Here is a 19488-nt window from a genome sequence, read left to right on the forward strand (position 1 = left end):
GTAGAGAGGTGGGATATAAAACCCCATAGTCTTCTACTGTTCTTACGTAAGATTCAGTAATTTTTCTTAAAAAAAAATCTTTTCACAACCTGTTGTTTTTGTTTTTGTTTTTTAGAGAACTGCAATGGTTGTTTTTGAGAAATTTGTCCAGTTTATTGTCATTGTTGGAAAGATGTTGTAAATCTCCTTATTCCATCATTCTGTAAGTGCCATTTCTCATTGACACGGGATACCATAGGATGTCATCTTAGACAAAGGGACCTGTTTTATGGTGAAGTTAGAATGGCAGTACACTCAAAACCATGGGATCCACTGGTCTCACTACCTACGACGTCATCCCAAAGACACTTGCCAAAGGAGTAGTAGACTAACCTCATAAAAAATGGAGAAACCATATCCTTGCAAAGAAGGGGTGCTCATCTTTATTATGGGATATGCTCCTTTAAATTAGGCATTATGTGGCACTTTATCTCCAGTAAACAGAATATGTGGGACTGGAAAATGAGAGGTAAAGCAGCAGTGGCCCCATGATAGGGCTGCTATAAAAAAAAAAAAAACACTATAGGTGACTTAAATACAGAAATTTGTTTCTTACAGTTCTGAAGACTAGACGTCGAGATCAAGGTGTTGGCAGCTTTAGTTTCTTCTGAGGTCTCTCTTCTAGATTTGCAAATGACCACCTTCTTGCTGTGTCCTCACATAGTTTTTCTCTAGCCACACACATTTGTGGGATCTCTGTTTATGTCCAAATTTCCTCTCTTTATAAAAATAGTAGTCATATTGGGTGAGGGCCCATCCTAGCAGCCTCATTTTAACTTAACTGCTTCTTTAAAGGCCTTATGCCCAATAATGCCACATTCTGAGGTACTGGAGGTTAGGACTTCAACATACGGATTTTGTGGGGTACAATTCAGTCCCTAATACAGCCGCACTTACCAATCCCTCTAGGTACCCACTTGAGGAATTCATGGATCTCTTCGCTAAAATTCCAGGATCTGTTAGTTCAGAGGTGCTCATTTTCAAAGGGATGATCCTTCTAACAGGAAACACAGTAAGACTAAATCTAGGACTGCTGGAGGGTCACTTTGGACTCGTTCCACATGTATACAGTCTCACAGGGATAACTGACTCTGATTATAATCAAAAGGTAGAGCTTCTGCTTTGTAATTAGGGAAGGAAGAAATATATGTGATATTCAAACAATCCACTGAGGTAACTGGTGATACTTGCATGCCCAGTTTTAACTGTAAATGAGTTTTAACTGTAAACTGTAACTTATCCACATCTGATAAGTGCATGGTAACATGAGGCCCAGACACCAACATTCTCCAACTTCTGGGTCGGGGTCATTCTACATTGCAAGCCCCCAGTCTAGCAGAAGTGCTATGCAAGAGTGAGGGGAAGTTAGAATGGTAGTTCCAGCCTTGGTGCTAACTGCAGCATCCATGCTAGTGGGCCGCAAGTTCTCCAAGGAACTCTCCTCTTGTAAATTTTCTCAGGAATTTTGACCACAGAATTCTGGAAAAGCTATACGCGGATGATGCCCCCATCTACTCCAGATTCCCTGTCCTGGTTCTGTGTCACAGGCCATTTCTGAGCTGCTGTGAATGTTGGCTGCTACTAGTAGTAGGTGCCACTCTTTCTATGGAAATCCTTATTGGCTGATTGGAGCTACCTTACACTGGAAGTATACAAACCTGCTCTAACCCCAAGGGATGCTCACAGCCCATGATACCCTGATACAGGGTTTACAGGCTGATCTTCTTGCCTCAAATGTGAACAATGTAACACAGCAGTTTATGTAAGTCAGGTAAAGCCTAGGCTTGACCTGAACTCAAATTCTTGCTTGTCACTTTTCCCTTTATTATCCTATTCTACTCCCTTAAGTTTTTCTTCAAAAGTCCTTCATTAATAACTAATGTGCACCCAGACCTCTGTGTCACGCCTTGCGCTTCAGAAACCTGATCTAAGACATTTACATCTGGGAGGGAGGCAATAGATAAGGAAACATAAAGGGCTGTGTTTTTAATGATGGGAAAACATCAGGTAGTGTATGGGCTCAGGTGAGAGAAATGTGCACAACCTTGTAGCAGATTGTCTGAATACTTCCTATTTATTATATCCAATTTAGTGCTGATCAGAAAGTCTTAAAACCACTATTTGTCCAAAAATACAACTGATATTAAAGCAATTTCCTAATGTCTCTTGCTAGTTCTATGACTGCATATCTGATCACATCAGCTCTGTGGACATTTATGCGAACTGTCTAACACATGCATCAGAGCAGCTAGGAGTGACTCATAGGCCTTTATTATGCAGTGCGAAAGGAGCAGAGTGGTAGAATGCAGAGCAACAAAATGTGGAATGGCTAACGTCCATGAACAATCAGGAAATTAGTAGATGGGGCCAATGTTGACACTTCAGTTCTTAATTATCCTAATTAGAGGCCATCAGAACAGCAAAATAATGTTTATTGAGCCTGGCAAAGTGAAACATTTTCATTGTGCTTATTGCTTATTTTGGCAGCCATGTTACATTGTTGACTCACAGGCTGTGTAGTTAACAAAATCTCATAAGCCATTTTATATGAACTGTAGTTAAGCTAGGCCTTTCTCTTCCTGCCCTTGTAAAATTGCTATATTGAACACAAATACAAGAATTTACATTTTCCATCTACTCTTTATCTTACTAGTTTTGGATTATTTTTATAGTGCATAATCAAGTCCATCTCTTAGTTAATATAATTATGAATAGTATTTCTTCATAAATAACAAAAAGGATGAATTTCTTGTCTTCAAGGTTTTCACAGTCTAGAAGGAGAAGGTAACATTTAGACAGATTCTCATAAAATCTCACAATTCTCATACTCATAAAATGTATGGACAGAATTCTGTGGGAGAAGGAAATATCTGAATTGAGTCTTATAGGATGAGAAATATATATACATATATATAGATATAGATATATTTCTATGTATATATTGTCTTTTCTTAATAACCAATTCAGCTCAATTATTTGACTTGACATACTAAATTATGGATTTTTCAGTTTCTTCTACAATTAATATTTCTATTAGGAAAAAAACAATAAAAAATAGCACACATCATTACAACACTAGAGAGATATATTAAGAAGTAAAAGTTACTCTTTCTTCCCATGAAATACTCAATTGGGTAATCTTTAGAGAAAAGGCAAATGGGTAGTTACTATATTATTTTGGATGATGGAAAGCTGTGATAGAATGATTTGGATATGATGGAAACTCATAACTCAGTGGCTAAAAAATGAAGTTTTATATTTCTCCCCTTAGATTTCAGAAATGTACCTAGATACAGATCCATGATCCATGTGTGATTTTATTCCTTAACATTGCCTGGCACTGGATCTGCCCACTGAGCTAAGAAATAAGAATTCTTCATTTGGGGGAAGGTTTCTTCTTTACCACATTGATGTGAATGTTCTGGGTTTGTAAAGCATCTCTGCTCCTCAAAGTTAATGAGAGACTTGGATTTCTTTTAAATTTACCTTGGCATTGAATTTTCTAAGTGGTAGAAACTGGGGAGGGAAAAGGGTGTGGTGAACAAGGCACACCCAAACGTCATAGACCACAGACCGGTATTTATCACTCTGTTCCTTAACTCACTGTCAAGAACTTAGTCATGTGGCCTCAGCTAACCCTAGTGGTGGGGAAGTGTATTATGGCTGGGCAGACATTGGGTCAGATACAAATCTAATACCATAGTAGAAGCTAGCAATCATCATCACAAATGGGAGATTCCATGAGTTGCTTTTTGTTTCCCTTACGACACATGCAGTCTTCTAGAAACACAGTTGTTTCTATTTTAAGTCCATAAATATTGTTACGTGTATTTTAAATTTCAGTTTTGAAAAAATGGCAATCTGGTTCTCATTCTTGGCAAGTAACCTATTATGTCTGACAAGTTTCTAGAATGTTACCTTTAGTGCTACAGTCTATACATGTATTAATCTACCCAGGCATTTTCTGTGCACTCTTAATCTAAAAAAGATTTTAGGATAGCATTCTCTATTTTGATTATTTTTTCTTCACCTACCTTCTTTTCTTTTCCATTGAACTTTTATCATTCAGTTATAAGATTCTCTGGATTTGTCTTTCACATATTTTATATTTTCACTGATAATTCCCAATCTTCTGTATTTTTGTTTTGAATTATCAAACACTCTTATTTTTTTTTAAATTTATTTATTTGACACAGAGGGACAGCCAGTGAGAGAGGGAACACAAGCAGGGGGAGTGGGAGAGGAAGAAGCAGGCTCCCAGCAGAGGAGCCTGATGTGGGTCTCGAACCCAGAACGCCAGGATCACGCCCTGAGGCGAAGGCAGATGCCTAAAGACTGAGCCACCCAGGCGCCCCTCAAACACTCTCTTAAGTATAGGGCAATGAACAGAAATTCTGCCTCCCCCCCAAGGGATGTATTTTCTTATAACTTATTCTGGATTCTGTAAGCAACAAATAAGAAAAATATGTTTGATGTCAGATAATAAGTGCTAGGAAGAAATATAAAGTAGGGGAGGGAGGAAGGAGTATGGAACAGAAGCAGTTACTACTTTAGGGCAGTCAAGAAAGGCCTGATTGTGGAGATGACATTTAATCAAAGGCTGAAGTAGGTGAGGGAGCAACTCATGGATTTCTGGAGAAGCAGGCAAAGGAAACATCAAAGACCTGGAGCTAGGAGCATGGCCAGCAGGTGTGAGGACTGGAATGAGCAACAGGAGAAGAGCAAAAAGATGGTGGTGAAAAAAGTAACAAGGGCCAGCGTGTGAGATGCTTTGGAGGATTATAACAAATGAGTTTATAGCATATAGTAAAAAACCATTAACGAATTTTGAAAAGAGCAGTGATTTGATCTGCCTGATGTTTTAAATGGGTCACTCTGAGCCAATGTTGAGGATACACTGCTGGGCACATAGGGGAAAGCAAAGGGGCATTTAAGCAGGTATGTTAATACCAAGTGAAAGAAAACATTGTCTGGCCTAGTGTATTAGCAGTGGGGAAGGTGGGGAGTGGTTAACTTCCTATGCCTATGGAAGGCAGGGCTCTAGTAGATTTGCTGAATAATTAAGTACAAAATGTGGAGAAAGAGGTGTTCAGGCTCAGCAACTGTTTGAGGACCCATTAGCATTTGGGAAAGGGTAGGGCCATTTCCAACAAGCTGGAGTCCATTTTATTTTGTTTTTGTGGGGTCTTTTTCCTCTTGATTTCTTTACATTTCACAAATCATCCTGTTGATTTGTTTTTATTATTTCCAAAAATTGTTATGCAATTCTCAAATCTCACATTGCAATATTTATTTGAATCATCACAAGAATTTGTATCAAAAAAATGATAAATTATCTCATGTCTTCAATTATATTAATGTCATATGAGTAACCTATTCTGATTCTGTGGCTTAGTTTTTCTCCTCTGAACCACTAAGACCCCTTAAATAGTCAACTTTCTTTACTTATTTATTTTTGGCTATACTTTTTTAGTGTTCTTAGAAATATGTAGTTATAATCTAATGTATGAGTGACAATTTTGGCCTCATCTTTTAATTATGGATGAAATTATTATTTATGTATTAGATATAATAATGCTACTTATAGTAGTAGTTATAATAATGATATTACTGTCTATGTATATAAAAAAGCTAACATAAAATCATCTTTGTGGGGCATCCGGGTGGCTCAATCAGTTAGCATCTGACTTCAGCTCAGGTCATGATCCCAGGGTCCTGGGGTTGAGCCCCACATCTCATCCCTACTCAGCGGGGAGCCTGCTTCTCCCTGTCCCTCCGCTGCTACACCTGCTTGTGCTCCCTCTTTCTCTCTCTCCATCAAATAAATAAATAAAATCTTTCAAAAACCATCTTTGTTAGTGGCTGGGCCATTTTAATTATGACCACCAGCACTGCCAGTAAGTGTGATCTCCCTCAGCATACATGCAGATAAGGCTTTCTATCATGGAGACAACAGCTGAGTCAATAAGCGGTGAGGGATAGGGAGACGATTTTGGTTTTTTTTTCTCCAGCCTGTCAAATGGGCTAGAATACTGTTACTTCTCCATTTTGAGGTAGTTGTAGGTTAGAATTCTGGATCACTGTTTTTCAAATTGTGGTTCCTTGGTCATCAGCCTCAACAAAACCTGAGAGTGAGTTAGAAATTCAAATTCAAAGGGCCCATCCCAGACCTAATGAATCAGAAATTCTGGACATGAAGCTCAACAGTCTGTGTGTTAACAAACAGCCTCCATCGCTCTGTGCGTGCTAAAGTTTGAGAAAAACTCTGGCTCTCTGCTACTCAGTGCGTAGTTTGTATAATGGCAGCAGCGTCACTCAAGAGCTTGTTAGATGTACAAAATCATGGCCCACCCCAGACATATTGAATCAGAATATACATTTCAACAATATCCTTTGGTGATTTCTACGTACAATAATATTGAAATGCACTGCCTAGGTTTTCAGGCTTCTCCAGGTGCGAGCTGGTAGCACACATCAGCAACAGAAGAGGGCAATACTTCAGGGAACAACGCAGCCTCTGTCTGCAGAAGCAGAAGCTCTTCACTAAAAAGGCATCCACCATGGTCCTCTCCATGCCTTCATATCTGAGACACCGAGGGCTAGGGAAGTTCCTCCTGCCTTATTCTCTTAAAAGACAAAAGTTTCCACCTTATAGCTGAGTCACTCAGACAATAAACTATGTTAGCCATGGAAAGCAAGGCCAATAATTTGCTCTTTTTGTTATGATTGCTGAAATTTTCAAGAAATCCTATCATGTACTTGGGAAAATTTACCTCATTCTTTTTTTATTATTATGTTCAATTAGCCTGCATATAGTGCATCATTAGTTTTTGATATAGTGTTCAATGATTCATTAGTTGCTTATAACACCCAGTGCGCATCACAACACATGCCCTCCTTAATACCCATCACCCTGTTACCCCATCCCCTCACGCCCCCCTTCTGTAATCCTCAGTTTGGTTCCCAGAGTCGAGTCCTCATGGTTTGTTTCCCTCTCTGATTTCTTCCCATTCAGTTTCCCCTCCCTTCCCCTGTGGTCCTCCACGCTTCCTTATGTTCCGCATATGAGTGAAACCATATGATAATTGTCTTTCTCTGCTTGACTTATTTCACTTAACATAATCCCCTCCAAATTTACCTCATTCTATAGTTCATATTGAAAAGCAAAAGAGCTAGAATAGCCAACACAGTACTGAAGGGCAAAAAAAATTAGAGGACTCACACAGGCTGATTTCAAAACTTATTTCAAAGGTAGAGTAGTTAAGACAGCATGATATTGGTGAAAGAATAGATATATAGATCAAGGGAACAGAATAGAGGACCCAGAAAAATGCCCACACAAGTACAGTCAACTAATCTTTGACAAAGGAGCAAAGGCAGTTCAATGAAGAAAGCCTAATCTTTTCAACAAGTGGTAATGTAACAACTGCAACACCATATCCAAAAAAATTAAATAAATAAACCTAGACACTAATCTTCCAACTTACAAAAAAGTTACTCAAAATGGATCATAGACCTAAACGTAAAATGCAATTCTGCTAAACTGCAATACAGCATAGGAGAACATCTATGTGACCATGAGTTTGGTAATGAGTTTTAGTGACTGTTATGGGTTAAGTTGGGCCCCCATAATATGTATGTTGAAGTTCTAATTCTTAATACCTCAGAATACGGCCTTATGTGGAAATAGGATTACAGAAATACAATTAGTTAAGTCAAGATGGGGCTATACTGTGGTAAGAGAGGCCTCTAATCCAATATGATTGGTGTCCTTATATCAAGAGGGAATTTGGACACAGAGAGAGTGTTTGAAATGAAAATTGGAATTAAGCTGCCACAAACCAAAGTACTATCAGAAGCCAGGAGAAAAGCTTTGCACAGATCCTTCCCTAGCACTTTCAGAGAAAGCACAGCCCTACTGACACCTTAATCTTGGAATTCTAGCCTCCAAAACTGTAAGAGGATAAATTTCTGTTGTTAAACTAATCAAATTGTGGTACATTGTAACAACAGCCCTAGCAAACTAATACAGACACAACACCAAAAGCACAATTCATGAAAGAAAAAATTGATCACTGAACTTTATTTAAATTAAAAACTTCTCAGCAAAAGATATTAAGAGAAACAAAATACAATCACAGACTGTGAGAAAATATTTCAAAATCACATATTTGATAAAGAATTATATACACAAATTATATAATGAACTGTCAAACTCAACAATAAAAGTTAACAACTCAATCTGAAAATAGGCAACATATCTAACAGATACCTCACCAAAGACGTATAGATGGCAAATAAGTGTACAAAAATATGTTCATGGAGTTTGTCATCATAACTGCAAATTAAGACAACCATGAGATACTACTGAATACCTATTTCAATGACTAAATCCAAAACAATGCAATTCCAATTGTTGACAATCATGTGAAGCAGAAGGAACTCACTTTTATTACTAGTGAGAACACAAAATGGTACAACCACTTTGGAAGACAGAGTGTCAGATTCTTATAAAACTAATTATAGTCTCACCATACTCTAGCAATCACACTTCTAGATATATACTCAACAGATCTGATAACACATCCACACAAAAATCTTCATACAACTGCACATAGTGCTTTATATATAATTGCTCAATAAAAATTCACAATACCCAGGATGTCTAAGGGACACAGAAGCCAGCTAAAAGAGCTTTCAATGGCCAAAGACGAAATGAGCAACACAATATAGATTAAAACTCAAAGTATAAAATAATTATCCATGAGATCATACTGATATAAATAAATAATGGAATAAATAAGTAAGTAGGGGGGAAACAGATACACCTACCACACAGAAGAATTCCAAATAACTTATATAGATATTCTGCCCTCAAGGAGATTGAACATAATTTCCCTATACTTAAGTATGGGATGTGAATTTTGACATCTTTTCAAGAGTACAACATGGAAAGACAGAATAATTTTTCAGTTAAGAACTCTGACAAACACTGCCTTCCCCAGGCAATCAAGGTTAATAACAATAGTTATAAATCATACTTACTTTATGTACTCTTCATATAATCTGATCTTATTAGCACCTCAATGTGCTCTACCTCCCCAAAACACATAATCACAGTCCAATCAAAAGAAAAGCATTCAACAAAACCCAACTGAGAGATATTCTACAAATACTTAAGGCAATATTCCTCAAAACTGTCAAGGTCATCAAAAATAAGGGAAGTCTGAGAAACTGTCACAACCGAGAGGTATACCGTATAATGCAAGATGTTAATAATAATAGAAATTGGGTATATAAGGTATGTGAAAACTCCATACTACCTTTATTATTTTCCTGTAACTCTAATGTTTTTCTAAATTAAAATGCTTATTTTTATAAAGTTAAAAAAGTATGGGTGAGTAACATCATTAAGATGGCAAAATAGGTTGTTCCTTGACTTCAGTCTCCTAACACAAGAAGAACCTCCAACAACTATTCCAGAACAAGATACCATGGAGAGAATCCGAGAACACGGGAGTAAGGCTAAAGTTCTCCCTGCACCACAAATACCAAGACAGAAAACATTATTAGTGTAAGGGAAGTAGCTACCTATTGACCACATTGCTCCTTCCTCAGGTCATGCAGCACCGTGCAGAGAGGACTCCTCTGAGCCTCTGGTTCCTTCAGTGGGAAAAGAGAACCCATGGAGACAGCCATCCTCCCTCCCCATAACTGGGGTCACTTTATCGGAGCCCCTACTCTAATCTGACACCACAGGAATTGCAGGGAAATCTGTGGGACTAATCCACTGGGAATCTGACTGTGACAAACAAAGGGGGAGGGCCTTGCAACAATCAGCATATGGATCTTGGCAGAGCAAGTACATACCTGCAGTGCCCAAGTAGTAATCCTGACCAGCAGTTTTGCTCATCTGCAGAACCAAGTTGGTGCCACATTCCGACCATGGGATTTGGCCATGTGGAGATCTACTTTATTTGAATCTTCAAATGAAGAGTTTTGCTGGTCCTAGAGCCAGTTTGTCTACTCTCAAGCAAGGAGCAGAGCCACAGCCTTCCATCCACTCTGTAGAAAATGTCTTCTGGCCCCATCTGACCAGAAGAACTAGTAACAAGTCCTAGAAGCTATGTGGCCCCATGGTGCTCCAGCCAAGAGGTGGGTGGCCACAGCTGTTACCATCTAAGCAAAGCCATTACCAAATATGAGGAGTCCCCATGCTCTGTACAGGCAGGGGGATTAATTCATAGTCAAGGCCGCGGGTAGCTCCCAGCATAGAGCCTGTTTTGGAAATTGAGAGTTACCTGGAGCAGCCTCTCTCCCTCCTACCCAGGCAAAGGAGCTGAGATATAGCACTACCCACCGTAGAAAGTGTCTTCCTACTCCATCTGACCAGAAGGGCTGACGGCAACTCCTGGGATCTGTGTGGCCCCACAGTGCCTCTGCACGGCGCAGTGAGCCCTGAGGAGGGCAGGCAGAGTCTATAGTTTGCCAAGCAAAGGCGGTGGCCCTATTCAGCCAGGAAACTTGGGTTGTGCAGGGGTTGGCTTGAGTTAAAACAACAAACAAAGAGTTTTACTAGCTTTAGAGCTGTTTCTCCTCCTGCACCCAGGCAGAGAATCTAAATCATAGCCTCACTCATCACTGAATACAGACTTTAGCATGTACAACCAGGGAAGCTAAGAAGAGCACATGAGAAGATGCATAGCCTATTCAAAAGCCCTACATACAGCGGCACATGAACAGAGAGCATAGCCTGTGGCTTCCCTCATCTGCAGAGCAAAACCCATGGCCTCACCTTGCCAGGGAACCCAGTGCACACCCTAGCCTATTCAAATCATACCAAGTATCTTCTCTGACCACAATGGCATGAAATAGAAATCAACAGCAAGAGGAAAACTGGAAAATTAATAAACACATGAAGACCACTAACTTGAAAACATAACTCAAAACACCAACTCGAAAAGCTACCTGCACCCCCATGTTCATAGCAGCATTATCTGCAATAGCCAAGATATAGAAGCAACCCAAGTCTCCAGTCGTGGATGAATAAATAAAGAAGTTGTGGTATATATACAAAGGAATATATTCAGCCATAAAAATGGGAAAACTCTACCATTTGCAACAACTTGGATGGACCTTGAAGGCATTATGCCAAGTGGAATAAGTCTGACAGAGAAAAACATATACTCGCTTACCTGTGTCAACTAAAAACAAAACAAAACAAAACAAAAACCCACATAGTAAAAGAGATCACACTGTGATTACCAAAGGGTGGGGGGAGGGGGAATTATAAGAAGATGGTCAAGATACAAACTTCCAAATATAAGATGCATAGGCAGTAGGGACATGATGTACAGCACAATGACTATAGCTGACATTGCTGTAGGATACGTAGGAAATGTGAGAAGAGAGTAAATCCTAACAGGAGAATTTTTTCCCTTTTTTCTCTACTTTTTTCTTTTTCTTTTATTGTACTCTATGAGAAGGTGAATGTTAGATGAACCCACTGCAGTAATCATTGCACAATAAATGTAAATCAAACCATCATGCTGTATACCTTAATTTTTTACAGCGATGTATGTCAATTATTTCTCAAAACTAGGGAAGTTAAACTATGGGTAAACACAAGAAAATAATGATGTTTTATTCTATAAGTACAGATATTTGTAAGTATTATTTCCACTTTAGTTCTTGAGTTTCTACGCTGGCCAAATAAAATTTTCTTCAAATATTTTTAAAAACCTCAACTTCAGAGCTTCAGTTAAAAATATACACCCATAGTAAACAGAATGATGTCGAGAATAATCAGTTACCTCCGAGATATCAATTTATGTCCTATACTTACGGCTAACTCTTTGAGTGCAATAACTTTTTTTTAATTCATAAACTTTATTTTTTAGAGTAGTTTTAGGTTCACTCCAATAACTTTAAAATATAATTTAGCAACTGAAAAGAGACAATAACAGTTGCTTGCTTCGTTGATTACATGATAAATATTTTGTTCCCTACTATGTAACACTTACCAATAAATGCCAATAATAATTGCAACAAAATCTTTTGCTTTTAAAGCTGTGTAAAAGGCAGAAATAATCATGTAATCATCTTGTAATTATATGGTACTTACTATGCAATTACATAGTAAATACATTGTAAATTCAAAATAATTACATGGTTATTTGCATTATGCATAGTTTCTAATCCAATTTTGACACATAAAACAGTGGTAGCATCCAAAGGGTTACCCAAATTTTTCCCACCTACACCACAGGATCAGTAATAATGGAAGTAATTAAAGGAAGTCCTTGAACAAATGCTTGATAGTATATGTTAGAAACTATCCATTCATATTTATGACATAGGTAGAATTATAAATTAGGGCAGAATGGGATTAGCAATTAGACTATAAATTACCAATTAAAATTTATGCTAACAATGACTTTGGTGTTGGTGATATCAAATGGTACTTTATCAAGAACAATTAAATACTGTTCAGGAGAAAAAAAATTAACGATAATGGCATTATATGTGTTTCTTCTGGTTGATAAAGGGCTGCCATTTTGCATTTTTAGTCAAGATATTCATTTTGACAGAAACATTTGAGTTTAGTAATATTTACAAAAGCTTGTAATATATTTGAATCCCTAAAATGTTTATGTTTTGTTTTTTTAAAAACAGAAACAAAACATTTATCTTTAAAAGAAAGTTCCTTAAGAGACTGATTTCTTCTGTAATGGCAGAGTGAGAACCTCAGAAAACTCTCTCCAACAAAGCAACCATTTATATGCAGAAAATTATTTTTTTAAAAAAGCAACTAGTTTAAGTCTTCGTGAGTTGTTCTGAGGGCATACAACAAATGAAAAAAAATAATCATTCAATAAAATCTACTAAATTTTAGTAAGAATGGTGAGGGTCTGTGGCATTTAAGCTACAATCCCTTGCCTTCCCACACTCAAAAGATTCATCTTACAGGACTTTTCCCCTTCTAGTTCCCAGTCTAAGAAACTGTATTACCATGAGATTTACAAACAACTGGTATCACTTCCCCACCTCCATATTGCTGAAGCAGTCTTTTGGGCCAACATAGCCAAGAAAGCCAAGGCTCCCTTCTGTCATCCAGTCCCCACTCACAAGGCAAAATCTCTATTCCAGACATTACAAGATCAGAACAGGGCCCCCTGATCCCCAACCCACCTTGCTTCTAGGGTGGAGGTTCTAAGGAAGGGACAGCCAACAAGATGGGAACACTCTCCACCTCCTGCACAGCTCCTGGTCATAGAGCAAGTGTGTCACTCCAGGAGAAATGGGTCATTGTCCCTGGTTCCAGATCTTGTGAGTTATACAAAAGTTTTACTCAATGGGAAAGACAAAACATAGAGACAAAAAGTTTCACAGTTTTGCCTGAGAAAATTGACTTTGTTTGGAAAAGAGTGTGAAGAATTCCATGCCTCTGGAAGAAAGGGAAGATGTCATAAACAATTGTGATCTTGGTAGAGAGCAACTAAAAGGGTACACATAGCTCTACCAGTAGCAAAAAAAAAAAAAAAAAAAAAAAATAGCTAAGAAAGAACTACTGGGATCACATTTAACCCTGGGGCACAGCAACGCTGTGCGAAAGCTGAAGGAACTGCAGAGCAATTAGAGGAGAAGAGGGCACAGAAATGAAAACATTCGCCAAGTCACACACAGATCCGAAGCAAAAAGCAAAAGCTTCACTGGAACTAGGAGCTTAAGCACAACCTCTAACCAAATATTGGCTGAACAATAAGCTACTGTGACTCAAAAGCAGTTACTAATAAGCCAGTTTTAACAATAAAATCAAACCTGTCATAGGCAATCTGTTCTAAGCAAAAGGAGTGGAAGATGGGGGCAAAAATGTGAACTCTGAACAATGATGATAGTAGCCTCCAACCAAACATGCATTGAATTGCAAAGGGTAAAAATCCAGCAGGCCAAGGGAACTTAGGCACAACTTTTGACCACTAAGTGACTTACGCTGACCTGGGACAATTACCCAGTAGTCAGGTAAAAATATAAAAACCAGAAAAACAACTGTGTATTGCAATAGAAATAAACTTCACATAGTTAGTTCATTCAACTCACTAAACAGATAAATGATAACTAGGCAAACAATAGCACTAACCCCGAGGAGGTAGGTAGAGTTAAGATCCTGAGCTGTTATAGTACCTAAAATGTCCAATTTTCAAGGAAAAGTTAAGAGATATGCAAAAAAAAAAAAAAAAAAGGAAAGGAAAATGTGATGTGGGGGGGAAGGCAATTCAACGGGGGAAAATATAGTCTTTTCAACAAATGGTGCTGAGACAATATCCACATGCAAAAGAATGAACTTGGACTTCTACCTCACACCATAAAAAAATTCACTCAAAATGTATCATTGATGTAAATGTAAAAGCTAACATTATAAAATCCTAACAGGAATACATAAAAATAACTCCTTATGATCTTGGATTAGATAATGATTTCTTACACAAAATACCAAAACCAAAAAAAGACAGATAATCTAGTTAAAAAATGGGCAAAGGATTTGAATACCCATACCTTGATAAGCTTACAAAAAGATGTACAACATCATTAGCCATTAGGGAAATGCAACTCAAAACCACAATGACTTACCACTTCACATCTACTAGGATAGCTATAATCAAAAGAAAATAGAAAACATATTGTCAAGGATGTAGCAAACTGGAACCATCATACACTGAGGTAGAAATATAAAATGGCTTAGCCAATTTAAAAAACAGTTTAGCAGTTTCTTAAAAAGTACAAATTTACCAAATGATAAAGCAATGCCATGTTTAGAGTATACAAGAGAAATGAAAGCATATGTCCACAATACTATTTCTGCATGAATGACCGCAGCAAAAATATTTGTAATAGCTAAACAGTGGGAAAAATGCATGCATCCATCAACTGGTGAATGTGTAAAGAATTGTGGTTATCCATACAATGGAACAGTATTTGGTAATAGAAATGAATGAATTGTTAATACATGCTACAACATGGATCAACCTCTAAAATATTATACTAACGAAAGAAGCCAAATGCAAAAGACCACATTTTGGATGATTTTATTTATGTGAAAAGTCCAGAAAAAGTCAATCTTTAGAAGCAGTAAGTAGATCATTGGTTGTCTGGGGCTGGGTTTAGGAACAGGGAATGACTGCAGTGGGCACCACATATCTTTTTGAGGTACAAAAATTTCCTAAAATTAGACTGTGGTAATGTTTGTACAAGTCTGTCAATTTAAAAACCATTCAATTGTATTGTTAAACCAAGTGAATTTATGGTATGTGCATGATACCTCAATAAAACTTGTTTTGAAAAAAGTAGGTTCCTTGGTAAATGACTCTGGTAATCATATCTAACATCTCAAGTCAAAGATACTCATGCTAAATATCAGATGACGTAAAACATATATACCCTCTCTTCACTTCCCACACCATCACATCTTGTCTCATTTGTTTGGAAAGTACGGGGTATCACTCAGTCGCCATGGAAAGCTGAAATATAATCCTACATTCTGATCTATTTTAAGCAACAGGAACAAATCAATTTTAAGTATATTACAATGATACTCAAAATTTATATTTTGGTTTGATAGATCCTAGTTTTTCTCATAGATGTTAGATATATTTCCAAATGACATGAGAATTGCTACCTGAAAATTTAAAATACTTTGTTAACCTTGGAGAGAATTCTGCACTTAACTCTTGTAAGCAAGGTGATCTAATATCAACTTTTAGTTGGATTTTTGCTGCTATCTTAAAAATACATCTTGCATAATGTACTGTAATATGGATTAAATCAAAAGGTATAATGTTAACATCCAACCCTATTGTTTATTCAAGTCAATCTACTTATATATACAAATCTGATATTTACCTCTTAAAATATTTAACAGGCATAAGTGCCCATAAATCAGTTATGACAATCATTGTTAAAGCAATCAATAGTAGGGAATATGCATTAATTCAAATAATATTGATAGGCTCATGAACCTTCATCAGTCTTCTGTGAAGTAAGAAAAATGAGACATCTTCCAAAAAATCAATATTTTCCTTTTTATGTCATTCACTTGAAGATTATCAATAATACATTACTTTTTTACCTTATGTGTCAATGGTCTAATTTTTAAATACAGGCATCTCTACATTTTAATGTAAAATGATAATCTACAAAGAACTGAGAGACTAAGAATCATTTGATGGAAATATTTTTTGAGGTATACAGCTTAAAAACACACATACGTAGATATATACACATACACACATATATACACTTAAACATATACATGTACATGTACTGTGGATATATTTTTGTGTGCAGTAGCCTAAGAAAGCTTTGTCTTTTAAACTGCACAAAAAAATGCTTGATTCATTCTGAAGGTGTATTGCATGAAAGAAATAACAGAAATCTCAGTACCCATCTCTTTTAGCCCTTGTGAACTGGGATGTTATACAGGTGTGTACTTGGGTAAAAATACAAAATGTGAAATTACAGCACCCATTCATCAAAAAAGAAACATTTTAATTGGTTATAGGTGGAAAATATCTACTTGACAGTCAGTTTCTCACTTTTCACGTAAGTACTTTGCTGCTTGGATGCCTAATCTTGTTTAGTGTAGGAAAAGTAATTTGACATGAAAGTACCTAGATGGCTGCCGAAAATTAATTGCCAATTAAAAAAGAAAAATGTTTGTGCTACTCTATAAACAAGCCAACATATAAACCTTTCAGTCTTGTTGCTTTATTTATGTCTTTATAGATCTGGTTTCAAGCTATTTGCATACAATTTACAAATTCATATTATAATTCTCCAGTATATTTATGATTTTATAGTTGTATATATTTTACCTCCATGAGAAATATTTATTTCTGTGTGCTTCTATTGCTTATTATTTAACAAAAACATCACATTGCATTGATAGTTTATGTGTCTTCTTTAGAATAAGACATTTTTATTTGTAAAGGAGAATAAAAATACTTCACCACCACCAATGGGCATAGATGAGCACATGCATGTGTACACACATGCACACACGCACACACACGCACACACATCCACACACGCCACAGAAACCTTATTTCAGAAAATGCTCCACACCCTTCATCTCTCTGTTGCTCTCCAAAATATTGATAAGAATAATTTTTTAGAGGCAAGAGGAAGAGATTTCCCATATGAAAGAAACTTGGAGAAATCAATGGATTCTGAAGAGGTTTCAGTACTTGAATACCTGTAAACTAATATTCACTGGGGAATCTAAACTGGGGAAAAGGAAAGCCGTTCAAATTTGTATCTCTCTTTAAGAGGAAACTTTTGGATTGAAGACAAAATCTGGAGCCATATATTAAATCAAATGAAGAGTAAAATATCAATATTCTAAAAATGTCAGAAGGGAAATCAGTAATAATATGTATATTATTATAAGATGTATACGTATCATAAAAAGGATGAGGAAATATTGAAGAAATAATGATGTTTGAGCCACAGTTTCATACTTCCCATTTCGAAATCTCAGCAGCTCTTTCCAGCTATGTAAAATTGCCAGTGAGATAAAAGTGGTCATTTAGGGGCGCCTGGGTGGCACAGCGGTTAAGCGTCTGCCTTCGGCTCAGGGCGTGATCCCGGCGTTATGGGATCGAGCCCCACATCAGGTTCCTCCGCTATGAGCCTGCCTCTTCCTCTCCCACTCCCCCTGCTTGCGTTCCCTCTCTCGCTGGCTGTCTCTGTCGAATAAATAAATAAAATCTTTAAAAAAAAAGTGGTCATTTATTCCAAATCAAGTATTCATCAAAGCCATCATACTGCAGCTGGGGGGGGGGTGATGAAAATTATTTTTCCAAATATTTTCCAAACAGTTCCCAAAAATAATAGCAGGAACTTCAGCATTTTACTTTGTTACTTAAAAACAAAAGCAAGTTTCCTATTTGGACTTGAATAAAACGATGTGTCTTATTCACCTGTACCAGCAATCCAGATCCAACTTTCTGACATCCTTATTCTACTCATTTAAATATTTTTCTCACAACCACACTGTTTCCAAACTATGGGGTTATCTTTTCCTTGTCTCCCATATTGAATCAGAACTTGGCTGTATTTCAAAGCACTTAGCACAGTCCTTGACACACATTAGGCTCTCACTATATATTTAACCGACTAAACAGAATTCTGTAAATAATATGTTTGTTCCATCTCTGACATCTGTCCTGTCTTTTTCTTCCGCAACATCCCTGGTTGTGGAGGCTTTGGTAACTATGATGGTGATACTGATTATGGCTATGGAAATGATAGTTTTGATGACGGACTGAGAGATGGTATGGGTAGACACAGCTAGGTGGAGCTGGTGATGCAAGGTCAGGGGTTTTTGATGATCATTTTGTACCCATGAGAGGATTACCTTTTAATTCAACCGAAAATGACATTGCTACTTTTCCCCACCAGTAAATCTGATACTAATTGATATTGATACTGAAGCTGGTGGCAGAGCAACAGGAGAAGCAGATGTAGAGTGTGTGACATATGAGGCTGCAGTAGCTACTGTGTCTAACGATAAGAATAGCAGGCAACATCACTACATTAAAGTCTTCTTGAATTCTAGTCTGGAATGAGAGGCTCTGGAATGGGGCGCTATAGCAGAGATGGAATGGCCAGAGAGATTATGGATCTGTTGTAAGAATGGGAAGGACGAAGAATTACAGTGGAGGATATGTTGCTCCTGATGGCTTGTGTGGTTATGGCCACGGTGGGCAGGCGGTGGAGGTTACTGTGGGTAAGGCGGCAGGAATGGAGGTGGATGGTGTGGGATGTACTGAAACATAACCACCAACGTACAAAGCCCTGCAAACAGAATCTGGTCTACTAGGCTTTCTTATGGATCTCATTTCTTTTGTATTTTAAGAACTGTATAACGACTGGAAGAATGTGTTTTCAAAATATTATTTCGTAAAACAACAGATTATGATGGAAAAATCTGTTTTTTATAGGTTTTATCTGTTGCATACTTTGACTTAATGAATTTTTATATTAAAAAAGAAGTGATAAATCCTTCATCACTTCTAAACTGAGCTATTGCAAAAGCACTCAGGACTATATATTTTAATATTTATTGATTTCCTATCATGTGTTCTATACTCTGAGAGAAGCCTATACATATTTTCTTATTACTCTTATATAAGGTAGGTATTAATAGTTTTAATAATATGAAAAAGAATGTAATTAAGTCTTCTCTAAATACAACATTACTTTGTCTTTACATTTATAGGCCTATAGAACAGTTTCTTATTCTATATCTCCAGTCTATATCTACCTGTACTTTTTATAAAACATATTCTAAAATAATGCTACAGCTGAATAATTGCTTACCATTTCCCAAACAAGTCTCAGTAAGACATCTGCTTTCAAGAATCAATTTTACTTACATTGGGGGGGGGG

At 37.1% G+C, this 19488-nt stretch overlaps 1 pseudogene; it reads left to right on the plus strand.

Annotated features, from left to right (window-relative positions):
* Positions 1-1409: 1409 nt before the first annotated feature.
* LOC121100114 lies at positions 1410-18937 on the plus strand (annotated as a pseudogene).
* The last annotated feature ends 551 nt before the right edge of the window (positions 18938-19488 follow it).

Source organism: Ursus maritimus, unplaced genomic scaffold (assembly GCF_017311325.1).
Source record: "Ursus maritimus isolate PB19 unplaced genomic scaffold, ASM1731132v1 scaffold_10, whole genome shotgun sequence".
NCBI classification, from domain to species: Eukaryota; Metazoa; Chordata; class Mammalia; order Carnivora; family Ursidae; genus Ursus; species Ursus maritimus.